Genomic DNA, 15,243 nt, shown 5'->3' with positions numbered 1-15,243 from the left:
GGGAGTGGGGGAGGGGCAATATGTGGGAGGAGGGGGAGGGAAATGGAAAACGGGGAGGAGGCAGAAATTTTAATTAAAAAAGAATAAAATATAAAAAAATAAAAATAAATAAGACAGAGTAACTGTAAAAAAAATGAAATGGGAGCTACGGGCTTTGTTCCTGCCACCCCAGCTCCTGGTCGCCTGGCTAGCTTATGCCCCAAAATAACAACACACAAACTGTATTCATTTAAACACTGCTTGGCCCATTTCTATTAATGTGTGTAGCACCCCAAGGTGTGCTTACTGGGAAGATTCTAGCCTATGTCCATCCTGGGTCAGAACTTCATCATGTCTGCTCTGGAGAGGAGAGCATGGCGTCTGTCTCTCAGAGGAGCTGCCCTGCATCTGAGCTCACTTCCTCTTCCTCCCAGCATTCTGTTCTACCTACTCCACCCACCTATGTTCTAACCTATGAGGGCCAAGCAGTTTCTTTATTCTTTTAACCAATGACCTTCCTCCAGCATTTCTCCTTTTTCTGTTTAAACAAAAAAAAGAAGGCCTTAACTTTAACATAGCAAAATTACATATAACAAAACAGTTATCAAGTAAAAATTACAATATTTACATCTATTTTATCTTTATCATAACTAAGGAAAACTATAACTAACTATTCTTCAACTCCATCAAAGACTCCAGAAAGATACAATACTACCTAAGCAAACAAGAAATAAGCAACTTTCAAACTCTAGAAATGACAGAGACATCTCGCTGCCTTGACAGTCACCCAAAGTTTCTCTGTACTGTTGGGGCATCCATCTTCGGCCTAAAGGCCCATAGTATCCAGAGACATTTCCATGAAGCAGGAAATTTCAAAGGCAGTTCAGTCAATATCTGCTGTGTCCTGCAGAATGTCTCGCAGACTCTTTCATGAATCAGGAACCCCAAAAGATCATCTTACCTTTAGGCAAGTTCAGTAGTCCTCTCTCTGTGGATTCTCTGTCCAGTTTATGCAATAGTCTAGGCAAGAGCAGTTTCTTGCCCAAATGGCTATCAAACTCCATTAGGTGCCTCTTTGATGCCCATCTTCTTCTTAAAGTAGATTGGTGCTGGCAGGAGCAGACGTGTCTCTTGTTATGAAAAACCCTAAGTTATTAAAACATTAATGCCATATTCTGTAGTCTTTGAAAGATATGAGGAATGCCTATTTGAAGTATATCTATGCACATCTAGAAAATCTAACTAACATGATTACAAACTTGACTATTATAGATGATTATCTATTAACAACCTATATACATTACATTTTTACATGAACTACACAATCACAATACCTTAATCAAGATCAGAAATACATATACATATAACAAAATTGACCTTAAATTAATATCAGTAAACAAAGATTCATATCAATGCAAATTATTCACACCTACATCTTCTCCCCCTTTAAATGTAAAAGAATATTTATAAACAATATTTGGAAATATGGGCGCAGTTATTTCTCTCCAAACTGCTTCCTGCTGAATGGGGGCGCTGTTAATCAAGTCTTTCATGGTATAACCTGTCTGCTAGGTTCCTCTCAGTCTGCAGTTGAGTTGATGGAGGTGGGTCTTGTATTAATCTGTTGCTTTCATTGATTAATTAATAAAGAAACTGTCTAGGCCCATTTGATAGGCCAACCCTTAGGTGGGTGGAGTAAACAGAACAGAATGCTGGGAGAAAGAAGCCGAGTCAGTGAGTCGACATGATTCTCCCACTCCAGACAGATGCAGGTTAAGATCTTTCCTGGTAAGCCAGCTCGTGGTGCTACACAGAATATTAGAAATGGGTTAGATCAATATGTAAGAGCTAGCCAATAAGAGGCTGGAACTAATGGGCCAGGCAGTGATTAAAAGAATATAGTTTCCGTGTAATTATTTTGGGTAAAGCCATGCGGGCAGCTGGGTGCCGGGGACGCAGCCCCGCTGCTCTTATTACAACAGAGTGCCACCCAAAGCAGTTTGGAGAAAAAAACTGCGCCCATGTTCCCAAATATGCTTTATAAATGTTCTTTTATATTTAAAGGGGAATATGATATAGATATGAATAATTTGCATTGGTATAGATTTTAAGGTCAATTTTGTTATATGTATATGTATTTCTGATCTTGATTAAGGTATTGTGATAGTGTAGTTCATTTAAAAATGTAATGTATAATTAGGAAATATAGGTTGCTAATGGATAATCATAAATACTAGTCAAGCTTGTAGTCACGTTAGTTAGATTTTCTAGATATATAGAGATATATTTCAATTAGGCATTCTTCATATCTTTCAAAGACTACAGAACATGGCATTTAATGTTTTAATAATTTAGGGTTTTTCATGACAATGAGACACGTCTGCTCCTGGCAGCAACAATCTACTTCAAGAGGATGATGGGCACCGAAGAGGCTCCTTAACGAGTTTGATAGCCATTTGGGCATTAAACTGCTCATGCCTGGACTGTTGCATAAACTGGACACAAAGAACCCACAGAAAAAGGACTGCTGAACTTGCCTAAAGGTGAGATGATCTTTTGGGGTTCCTGACTCATGAAAGAGTCTGTGAGACATTCTGCAGGACACAGCAGATAGTGACTGAACTGTCTTTGGAATTTCCTGCTTCATGAAAATGTGTCTGCTGGATACTATGTGCCTGTAGGCCAAAGATGGATGCCCCAATGGTACAAAAGAACTTTGGGTGACTGTCCAGGCAGCGAGATGTCTCTGTCATTTCTACAGTTTAAAGTTTCTTATTTCTTGTTTACTTAGGTAATATTATATCCTTCTGGAGTCTTTGATGGAGTTGAAAAATGGTTAGTTATAGTTATAGTTATAGTTTTCCTTAGTTATGATAAAAGATAAAATAGATATAAATATTACAACTGTAATTTTTGCTTGATAAATGTTTTGCTATATGTAATCTTACTATGTTAAAGTAAAAGCCTTTCTTTTTTGTTTAAACAGAAAAAGGGGAAATGATGGAGGTGGGTCGTGTATTAATCTGTTGCTTTCATTGGTTAATTAATAAAGAAACTGTCTAGGCCCATTTGATAGGCCAACCCTTAGGTGGGTGGAGTAAACAGAACAGAATGCTGGGAGAAAGAAGCCGAGTCAGTGAGTCGACATGATTCTCCCACTCCAGACAGACGCAGGTTAAGATCTTTCCTGGTAAGCCAGCTCGTGGTGCTACACAGAATATTAGAAATGGGTTAGATCAATATGTAAGAGCTAGCCAATAAGAGGCTGGAACTAATGGGCCAAGCAGTGTTTAAAAGAATACAGTTTTCTGTGTAATTATTTCGGGGCATAAGCTAGCCATGCGGGCGGCTGGGTGCTGGGGACGCAGCCCCACTGCTCCATATTACAACATTGAGTGAAGTAATTTTTTGAGGGTGTTCACAGCAACCTTTCAGGAGGGCGTGGTTTATCATACCATATTGGGATAGAAGCAATACACAGGATCTCATCATCTGTAAAAACAAAAGAAGAAACTCTTTTCCAAAGTATCATATCCTTAGATCGAAATTCTGAAGTCAAGGTATTTTGAAAATATCTATCTTGGATTAGTTCAGCAGCATTTATAAACAAGTATCTTTTAGCATCTGTTGCTCCTTCCTCAGCATTCAAACAATTCAAACAGAGCATAACAGCATATAGTATCAAGATTCTCATTGTATTTTCCATCTTTGTGCGGCTTTATTTTAATCTCTATTTTGTTTATTTTTACTTTTATTTTATATTCTCTGTATATATTTGTCCTGGAATAACTCTGTAGACCAGACTGTCCTTGAACTCTCAGAGATCCTTCTGTCTCTGCCTTCCAGGCATTGGGATTAAAGGCACGTGCTACCACACCTTGAAGTCACAGAGGTCAATCTCCCTCTGCCTCCCAAGTGTTGGGATTAAAGGTGTGTACTACCACACCCAACTACTTTCTTCCTTCCTTTTTTACTTTTAAGAACTTTAATTTTTAGCCTGCATATTTTTTTAAACACACTGTAAATCATTAAGACGTTTTCTTTGACTTTGAATCTTTCTTTTACTGTATATGTCTCTTTTTTGACCACATGAGTCTTTAATTTACTGACCAATATAGGTAGGACTAAAGCTGTGGCTTTGGCACCTGGATCCAGCCCATTCCTTAGCTTTCCAGCCTCCTGGCTGATGTACTGACTGTAGCCACGTTTATCGCTACAACTCTAGGCATTTCAAGGTCCCTGCCAGTAAACAAACTGCAACGGTTATTAAGCAACACTCAAAAAGTTCCATAGTCAGGACCGCCTGCTTGAAAGAGTAAGAGTTTGCTCTGGCAGGGAAGCCCAGAAAGCCGGCATTTTTAAACGGCACAGCTTTCTTCCTGCTATGGCTGAAAACAAACAAACATACAGCCAGCTTTTATCAATACCATTTAAGTGTTTCGTGGCAGGACCTCTTAATGAGCTGCAGGGTTTTCCAGCTGAAGCTGAGTCAGGAAACCTCTCTTAGATGAGAGCGCTTGCTTGCCTATAGCAGGCAGAGCAGACCCGAGAAATTGCTGCTACCAAGAAAACATGCTTTACTCTATTCTTTCCCAAGCTTTCTCAGGCTTTCTGTAGATTCAGTGCCCCATGTCTGGGCACCAGATGAAGTGGGAGCTGCAGGCTGTGTTCCTGCCACCCCAGCTCCTGGTCGCCTGGCTAGCTTATGCCCCAAAATAACAACACACAAACTGTATTCATTTAAACACTGATTGGCCCATTTCTATTAATGTGTATAGCACCCCAAGGTGTGCTTACTGGGAAGATTCTAGCCTATGTCCATCCTGGGTCGAAACTTCATCATGTCTGTTCTGGAGAGGAGAGCATGGTGTCTGTCTCTCAGAGGAGCTGCCCTGCATCTGAGCTCACTTCTTCCTCCCAGCATTCTGTTCTACCTACTCCACCCACCTATGTTCTAACCTATGAGGGCCAAGCAGTTTCTTTATTTTTTTAACCAATGACCTTCCTCCATCAAAAAAAAAATTAAAAAAAAGCTCATGCCAGGCCCAGTGTCTTTTTCTCTTCCTTCTGTCCTTGGATCTAAATATAGAACTCTCAGCCTCCCAGCTCATTCTTCAGCACTGTGTCTACTTGTGTGCCACTATGCTTCTGATCATGCTGATAATAGTCTAAACCTGTGAAACTGTAAGTAAGCTCCAATTAATTTTTTTTTCTGTTATAAGGGTTGTCTTATTAATGGTGTCTCTTCACAGCAATAGAATACTGATTAAAACAGTGGGCTTAGAGGTTTCAAAAGCTTGTATCATTCCTACTTAGTTCTCTTTCTACGTCTTGTGGTTGTTGCCTAAACATATAAGCTCTTTGCTACTGCCCAGTACCATGTTGACCTGCCTGATGCCATGTTCCCTTCCATAAAGGTCATGGACACTCTGCCATGGAAACTGTCACCTAGAACTCAGTTATATGCCTTCTTTTATAAATTGCCTGTTTATGGTGTCACTTCACAACAATAGAACAGTAGCTAAGTCAAGCCCAATAATACCACTGAGATATTACTAACAAAATAATTGTTAAGGATGTTGAACATTTAAATAATCATACAGGGATTCTTATCAGGAAACAAAGAAAGAAGTCATGAAGAAAATGACGAAGAATGAGTTAATAATTTGAAAAACAAATATACTTGACAAAATGTAAAAAGAAAAGTTAGAAATTCTGATTTGTAATATTTGTGATAAATTGTATGTGTATAATTTAATATATAAATGGTTCTAAAAGTCAATGTTAGAAAGACCAATTCAACATAAAAACATCAAAGCTACATTTATCAATCATACTGATCATGACAAATTATGTATTTAGCCCATTTCTTATGGTTCTGAGTTAGTGTTTTATCTGATACTGTTATGTTTCTTGGGAAGGTACATCAAAATGAGAATATGATGTCATCTTGACAAGAAGAAATTCACTTGGCTATTGTATTAGTTTTGTCTTTCTTTTTTGTCTCTGACAAGTTTTATATATATATTTTTAAAAATGCTGCAATATCCCTGGCAGCAGTAGGCAGCAGAAATGCTGTAGGTCCCAAATGGTGGTAGCGGGCCATATGGTGGCAGACAGCGGGCCCTGGGAGCAGCCAGTCCCAGGCAGAGATGGCTGCTGGTCCCAGAGCAGTGGCCTGAGCAGTGGTGGCAAGCCATGTGGCAGCAGGCAGCAGGCCCTGAGAGTAGCCAGTCCCAGGCAGAGATGCTGCCGGTCCCCAAGCAGTGGGTGGTCTTAGGCAGGAAGACACATGGCGGGCAGGCAGAAGACAGAAACACGGATAGACACGACTTGCAGAGTGAGGTTGAATATTTATTCAGGGGGTTATGAAGGGGGAAGGGAGAAGGGGGAGAGAGAGAGAAGAGAGAAGAAAAGAAGAGAGAGAGACAGAAGGGGCAAAGCAGAGAAGTGGGGAGAGAGGCAGAAGCAAAGCTGCCTCTCTGAGAGGAAGATGGAAAAGAGAGCGAGCTCAGGCTGGAAGCTGAAGATCAGCCTGCCTCAGTGGATGGGGAGGGAGTGGGTGTGGTTTGTGTTTTAAAGAGACCAGGGACCAAAACCATAACAACAAGTACCCGAGGAAATCAAATTGATGAAGAAAAATAAATTTACTTGGTACCCGATTTCAGACTTCAGTTCATGGTCATTTGGTGAGGCTTAACATCATGGCACGTTAAACATAGGAAGAGAGAGGAAGTAACAAGAATTGAAGTTTGACTTTCAAAAGTACTGTCCAGTGATCCTGCATTTTCTACCTATGCTCTGCTTCTAAAGGTTCAATCTCTTTCCAAAACAATGCTCTCAGCTAGGAATCACACCTACAACCCACAGGCCTTTGGGGACATTTTCTGTGAAACAATAAGGGCTGGTAAACATGAACATATTCAAGTTCACTGTATCAGCAGCGATACATTGTAAAGCAATAAACCCATGTTCTTTTATTATATTGTTAATTTATAGAGGAAGACAATGGTCACATCAAAGAAAGGGATTTTCTCATGAGTGGAAAGTGAAAATGTAACACTATATATAACTTTTGACGTTTGAAGAAAATGAAATTGTTCATCTATTTAGATTCAGAAATTAAATTCCTGTAAATTAACATTGGGAAAATTGCATACTAAGATATTTTTCAGAGTATGGTTTAGTTCAGTAAAAATGAAATAATCTACATACACAATAATCAGTAATTAAATAAATTGTGGCTATGAGTATAGTTGAATATTTAGTGATTAAAAATATGAGACAAAAACATGAACAAGCAATATATACAATATAAAATTGTTTTAAATATGTATGACTTATATAGTTCAAATATGTACCAACAGAGCAAGCATAATGTAGTATATGACCCAAATATCTGCAATCTAAATATGTCATAAATATGCCAAGATTATGCTTTTTATGTTTAAGTAAGTTTCTTCAGTCTATCCCAAATTATATGGATTATCCCTTTTTCTATCCAATACCTCAAGGATTATCAAGATGGTGACATTTTTCTCCTTCTATCAGCTTTTTAATTTTTGATCTTATTTTCTAAAATAGCTTGTATTTATTGTCCATGTGAAATGTTTCTGTCTCCACTGCCTAAAAAATTACATACATGTATTTATTGTATATTTCCAATGTTTCTGCTAAGAAATAAGTGAAGGAGATTGTAACATGGCTAAAAAAGTGGATACTAGACTTTTAGTTCTAAACCTTCAAATCAGCGACATCATATCAGGGTAACCTCACTTGCAGATCAGTTTCTGCCCCAGGTTTCTTCTGTTTTGTTGTATGGTCATACATTTTGTCTTTAGAGACTACTTCCTGCTACTGACTATGCTATCAGTTTCTGATCCAGTTTCATGTCACCCTGAAACAATCTAGCATCATTTTATAAGAAGAAACCTCATTGGAGAAAATGTCCCACTCTATTGGCCTTGGACAAGCCTGTAGTGCATTTTCTCAGTTAGTGGTTGATGTGGGAGGTGCCATCCTTGGGCTAGTTTTCCTGGATGCTAAAAAGGAATCTGAGCTAGCCAGTAAGAAAGGTTCCTCTATGGCCTCTACATCAGTTCCTGCCTGTGGCTCTGTTCCTGCCCTCTGTTCTCCCTGACTTTTCTCAGTGATAGAGTGTGATGTGGAACTAAGCTAAAATAAGCTCTTTGTGACCCAGGTTTCTTTTGGTCATCATGTTTTATCACAGCAATAAAAAAAAAAACCCTGAATAAGAAAGGTGCCAGATCAGTGATAAGAAATGACCTAAAATGTAAGTAATCCTTTCTTATATTATAGATCAACTTAATGGTGTTTTTTTGTTTGTTTGTTTGCTTTTGTAATAACCCTTGATTTTCAGGCTCTATCTAGAAGGATAACATTTTGCAATTTGCATTTTTTATGAAAAGAGCCATTGTCTCCTTAAAAGAAATTACCACTAAACTCACAGGACATCCAACACAAAACACAGCAAGCCTTTCAAAGGAGCTTTCCATCTTCTCCAAGCAAAGCAGATATTCACTGAAATATGCACACAATTTTCTGTGTGTACATGTGTGAACCAAAAGGGTACGCCCCAAAAGGTTATGAAACCGTTCTCTAGTAGAGGAGATGGGGGTTTGGGGAAGTAGTCATGTGATACTCAGTTTTAAAGGTTTTACATTTACCTGCATGTGTGCTAATGAACAAAAGGTCTTGAATGGTTTTTAGGAAACTTAAATATGTATAATTCAACATTAAATTTAGTGACATCTCCAAGAAGCTGAAATGGCTCATACAGACTTCCAAAGAAGCCTGTGTCCAGAGGTGAATCACAATAAAGTTCACCATCTTTTGACACTTTGTCCTTGATTTCTAGTGGAATATATAAAAAGGAATTATTATCATTCCTAGAGAGATCTTTCTTGTGTGAAGGGAGGCTATCAGTCTCCTCCCTCCCTACTGTAGCACATGATTCTGCATCTTTGGAACAAGGAGAAGTACAGTAGAGCCCTAAATCATGCCTTAAGTGGAGTCAACTTACCATCTACCTCTGGAAAACCTCAAATATGCCTATCCCAGCTAAGAAGCTAAATACTCTATATCACTTTAAAAGTTTTACTTTTTAAACTCATTTTCAATTTAGTCAATGAAAAATTGTTATAAAAAGGACCAGGTCGCTTGTTTTTCCTGGTTGCCTAGCTATCTTATACCCAAAATAACCACACAGAAACTGTATTAATTAAAACACTGCTTGGCCATTAGCTCTAACTTCTTATTGGCTAACTCTTACATCTTGATTTAGCTCATTTCTATTAATCTATGTATCGCCACATGGTTGTGGCTTACTGGCAAGATTCTAACTGGAGTTCATTAGAGGCAGAGGATCCATGGCTTCTCCGACTCTGCCCTTCTTCCTCCCAGCATTCAGTTCTGTTTTCTCCTCTTATCTAAGTTCCACTCTATCAACTAGGCCAAGGCAGTTTCTTTATTCATTAACCAATGAAAGCAACACACAAACAGAAGGAACTCCTACAGGAAAAGATTCTTAGGGGTCTTTAGAATAAATAAATGTAGTTTTTGAACTTTAAGTTTTATGAAATCTTATTTCAGTGTAAGTATTTCTTATGAAAATTTAGTCTCCTAGTTAAGAGGTATTTGTAAATGCAAAGTGCATATATACCAAGAATGTAGCATAATATACTAGTATAAAACACTATAGTAAATAATTTTGTGTCAATTGTATACTAACAATATATTTTTGATAAATCCTGTAAAAGGAAATACATGAGTTATATCATTTCATGCAATCTAATTTTACTTTATAAAAAGAAACTTGATCACTAGAAATTATAAACTATATGGATCACATGCAACTTCTATGAACAATGCTACACTACAGGGTAAAAAAAAATCATAGACACACTGAAGCCACAAGTTAGCAGAAAATACTTAGTTTATGGACATTTGCTTTTTATTTGTGGGAAGTTTTGTAAATATGTATAAAAACTGCAACAATTTACATTGAGAATGTTGTATTTAATTTATGAGAAATAATAATATTCAGATTCCTGTAAGCAGTTAGCAAATGAGGCAAAACTGTTGGTTCTTGGAATGGCAACAATTTGGCAAATGGACAATGCTTGTCCCCATTACATGGCCCAAAGCTCTTCCTTTTTCATGTTTCATGGTGTATCCTGTCAATAATGAAGTACGCCACTGTGAAAGACTTCTGAAGACCCTTGAGTCTGATATCCTTGAGGCAGGTGGCAGGATGATGTAGAAGTAGGCTTTGTACCCACTAAATTTTTTTCCAGCAGGAGTTCTCTGTCTTGGGTAGTTTTCTGTCTATTTTTTTCTTCTTTTTTTTGTTTTTTCAGCCACAGAAATTGATCCACATTTAACAAGGTGAAAATCCCACTGAGCATTTTAACAGCTGCCCATAAATCAAGTAACAAAATCTCAGTGAAGCAATGTCTTACATTGTGGTATAGAAAACCCCAGTTTTAATTAAATCTAAGTCTATTCCTTTAAGTCCTGGGAAGCTCCCAGGTTCTTTCTGCACTGTTGGCCTATATGACAAGCTTTAATTAGCACAGATTTTTCATGTTCATGGATACATTAGAAATTTGGAAGTGCTTAATGAAAAAGGTCTGTTACCTTGACCAGGCTGAATTACAGTTAGAGGACATCCACAAAGCTCCTGAGGTTAACTTCACACAAATAAATGAATATTTACACTATGCACATAAAAGTAAAGTTTTTAGATTTTTCACTAAAGCAATATTCCCTTTATTTACTGTTAATACCCTGAAAATGTTGACTCTATTTTTAATAACTTTGAGCTAGATATGCCTAGACATTCTATGCCCATTCAAACACTTTAATTTTATATTTGCCCATTGAATTAAACTACATGTGAAAATGGTCTTATTCATGTTTCAATATTGCTCATTTTCCATAAGTGGCTTGTAGTCTAATAAGATACTGAATTAGTGATAGACAAGCAAATATGGAAAATTCATGCATATATACAAAGTTAATACATGAAATAACAACCACTTATTTTAGTTTCAATAATGAAGTAGGAAGTGAGAAAGGGACAATTGTGTAGTGTTGATGGCCAGTGTCACAGGAGCTGAAAACACACGGGAGACAAACCTACATACACAACATGAGAGATTATGTATGATGAGGTCACCTTCTGGGCATGTCTGTGAGGGATATTTTGTTTGGGTGAATTGACATAGCCTGATCTATCCGAAAGAAGAGTGGCTTCATTTGCTAGGTTTGTGTCCTAAACAGAATATAAAGGAGGAAGCTAGCTGAGCATGAGTCACCATCATTCTTTGCTTACAGACGATGAAGGCAATGTGAACAACTACATCAAAACCCTCCTGTTGTGATTTCTCCACTGTTGGCATACAAAAGAGTTCCAAAATAGCCTGGAATGGAGTATAACAAAGCTATATTTATTAGGGAATAAACTCACAAAAATAATAATGATCCACAGTCTTCTGCATGTGCTGGTAACTGGAACCAAATCTAGCAGCCAAGAGGCCTACTCTTGTTTTCTGTCTGTATTTAAAGTACACGAGACCATACACAAAGTGAACTGATGTCTTAAAGGCTATTGGTTGAAGGTGTTCCCACAGCACCTCTCCTTTTTGTCTAAATAAGAGAGTCCTAAGCCTAATTAATACAAAACTATATACAATAAGAACAAATATCAAGTATTGTCCAGGGGAAAGAAGAGACAAAAACATACATAAAAGAAGGACAAATATTTTTGAAGGAACTATTTTAGGAAATATTTCCAGATAATATTTTAGAATTCTAATTGGAGGATCTCCACCACAGCACATCTGAAGAAGCAACCTCCACAGGAGCAGGTACAAGGGAGTGATAGCTGAGGGAGAAGGCCTGTGCCAGAGACCTCTGCAGGACTGGGTGTGAGTCAGGGACCTCAGTTGGAGCAGGCCCCAGCCAGGGACATCTGTGGGAGTAGGACTGAGCCACCTACCTTAATCAGAGCATGTCTGAGGCAGTGACCTCTCCAGGAGAAAGCTTGATCCAGTGACCTCCACCTGAGCAGGCCTGAGGCAACAACCTCCACAGGAGGAGGAACAAGGAAGCCAAGGCTGAAGGAGCAGGCTCAAGTCTGAGACCTTGATAGGACCTGGCATGAAGCAGCAACCCCAGAGGTAGAAGGCCTGAGACAACAACTTCTGCCAGAGCAGGGCCCAAACCAGCTACCTCTGCTGAAGCAGACACAAGACGGTGACCTCAGGGGAAGCAGCCCTAAGCAAGTACCCTTCATGGGAGCAGGTCAGAATGAGCCCTGGTATTGCAAAGTGACATCATGAAGCACTGAAAAACCTCCAGAGTGACCTCAGGGTTCGCTGGAACCATGGCCCTGACAGCACAATGAGGAACACCCATCTGATCTTTGGATTCACTGGCACCTAGAAGAGTGATCACCAGAAACACAGACAGCCCCAACTACACCAATCAGAGGGAAAAGATGGGAAGACAAGGTAAGAACATACTCAACACCACAAAGAACAACATGACACCAATAAAAACTAGTGGTCCTACAACAGCAAGACTTGAACAACCAAATGTAGATGCAGAAAATGACCTAAAAATATATTTAGGAGAATGTTTGAGGCCATTAAAGAGGAAAAGAAAAATTTCCTCAAAGAAATGGAGAAAAAAAAAAAACAAAAAGTTGGAAGAAATCAACAAATCCCTTAAAGAAAACCTAGATAGAGGGAACGCGGGGCCCTGCTGCTGGGGCTGCAGTGTCTGCTGTGCTCTCCTGGACCAGCTCTGCCTGCCCCCTACCTCCCTTGGTCCCTGGCTAATTGGGGCTACCAGGAGTCCCTGTGTAGGTGCTGAGAAGTTCCATCTGGACGGGTGAGTGTGTGCTATCCTGGGGCGGACTGTCCCGGTAGAGAGCTCAAATGCCCCTCCCCCAGCTCCTGCTGCAGGGCTTTCTTTCCTACACACGCACCCCCACCCCCACCCCCAAGCCTGCCTTGTCTGCAAGGTCCTTTGCTGTGGAACAGCTTCCTGCCCTTTCACTAAGGCTACCAACCCAGAGCAGTGAGTGCCTGACTAGAGGGCAGGCCTCAAGGTCCCCGGCAGGGAACGCCCCTGCTGCTGGGGTTGCAGTGTCTGCTGTGCTCTCCTGGACCTGCTCTGCCTGCCCCCTACTTCCCTTGGTCCCTGGCTCATTGGGGCTACCATGAGTCCCTGTGTACGTGCTGAGAAGTTCCATCTAGATGGGTGAGTGTATGCTATCCTGGGGCAGACTGTCCCGGTAGAGAGCACAAACCCCCCTACACTAAGGCTACCCAACCAGAGCAGTGAGTGCCTGCCTAGCGGGCAGGCCTCAGCAACCCCCAAAAGGGAGCGCAGGCACCTCCAGCTTGTACTGCAGTGTCGCCTGTGTTTTACTCGACCCCGCCCTATGCCTTGCATTCGCCCTTCTTTCCGCGGGTCATTGGAATACCAAGTGTCCCTGTGTTGGTGTTGAGGAGTTCATCTGGAAGGGAACGGTTCCTGCCCCTACACTGAGGAGATACACGCAGAGAGTTAGTCACAGCAAAGACTGGTCCAAGACACCAGGCCTCTCCTGGCTCCATTTGAAGGAAGAGATGGGCAGGCGCCAACGCAAGAATTCCCCCAACAACTTGAAAGGCAACGTGACATCACCAGAATCCAGGAATCCCGAAATAAGAAGTGTACACCCTAATCCAGAAGAATTAGAAGAATTCGACTCAAAAGTGAATTATATGAAAATAATAGAGGACCTTAAACAGGAGGTGAAAAACTGCCATAATCAATTAGAGATTACAAACAAAAAGGTAGAGGAAATGAATAAATCTCTCAAAGATACCCAAGAAAACCAAGAGAAACAAGAAAAAGTAATCAAATAGGTAAGGGAAATGGTTCAAGACTTGAAGAATGAAGTGGAAGTAATAAAGAAAACACAAACTGAGGGAAGGATAGAGATGGAAAATTTGGATAAACGAACAGGAACTACAGAGACAAGTACCACCAACAGATTACAAGAGATAGAAGAAAGAATCTCAGACACTGAAGATACCATAGGGAAAATAAATACTCTGATCAAAGAAAACAGCATAACCAACAAATTCTCAACACAAAACATTCAGGAAATCTGGGACACAATAAAAAGACCAAACCTTCATCCATTCCTCCATTGAAGGGCATCTAGGTTGTTTCCAGGTTTTGGCTATTACAAACAATGCTGCTATGAACATAGTTGAACAGATACTTTTGTCATTTGATGTGGCATCTCTTGGGTATATTCCCAATAGTGGTATTACTGGATCTTGGGGTAGGTTGATCCCAAATTTCCTGATAAATCGCCACACTGATTTCCAAAGTGGTTGCACAAGTTTGCATTCCCACCAGCAATGAATGAGTGTGCCTCTTTCTCCACAGGACTGCTCTTCAGTATCGAGAGGGAGGGGGAATGGTGTGGGGGGAGGAGAAGAGGAGTGGGGATAGGGGGAGGGGAGTGGGGGGAGGGGGCAATATTTGGGAGGAGGGGAGGGAAATGGGAAACGGGGAGCAGGTGGAAATTTTAATTAAAAAAGAATAAAAAATAAAAAAAAAAAAAAAAAAAGACCAAACCTAAGAATAATAGGGATAGAAGAAGGAGAAGAAGTACAGCTCAATGGTCCAGAAAATATATTTAATAAAATTATAGAAGAAAACTTTCCCAACCTTAAAAAAGATATTCCTTTGAAGGTCCAAGAAGCATACAGAACACCAAATCGACTGGATCAAAAAAAAAAAAAAACCATCTCCTTGTCATATAATAATCAAAACACAAAACATACAGAATAAAGAAAGAATATTAAGAGCTGCAAAGGAAAAAGGTCAAGTTACCTATAAAGGTAAACCTATCAGACTTACACCTGATTTCTCTATGGAAACCATGAAAGCCAGAAGGTCCTGGATAGATGTACTGCAGAAACTAAGAGACCATGGATGCAAGCCCAGACTACTATACCCAGCCAAGCTTTCGTTCACTATAAATGGAGAAAACAAAATTTTCCAGGATAAAAACAAATTTAAACAATACGTAGCCACAAATCCAGCCTTACAGAAAGTAATAGAAGGAAAATCACAAACCAAGGAGTCCAACAATGCCCACAATAACTCAGACATCTAATGACCCTTCACCAGCACAACTTGAAGAAGGGAAACACACAAACTCTACTACCA

This window comes from Chionomys nivalis, chromosome 2 (assembly GCF_950005125.1).
Source record: "Chionomys nivalis chromosome 2, mChiNiv1.1, whole genome shotgun sequence".
Lineage (NCBI taxonomy): Eukaryota > Metazoa > Chordata > Mammalia > Rodentia > Cricetidae > Chionomys > Chionomys nivalis.
Note: the sequence above shows the minus strand (reverse complement) of the source record.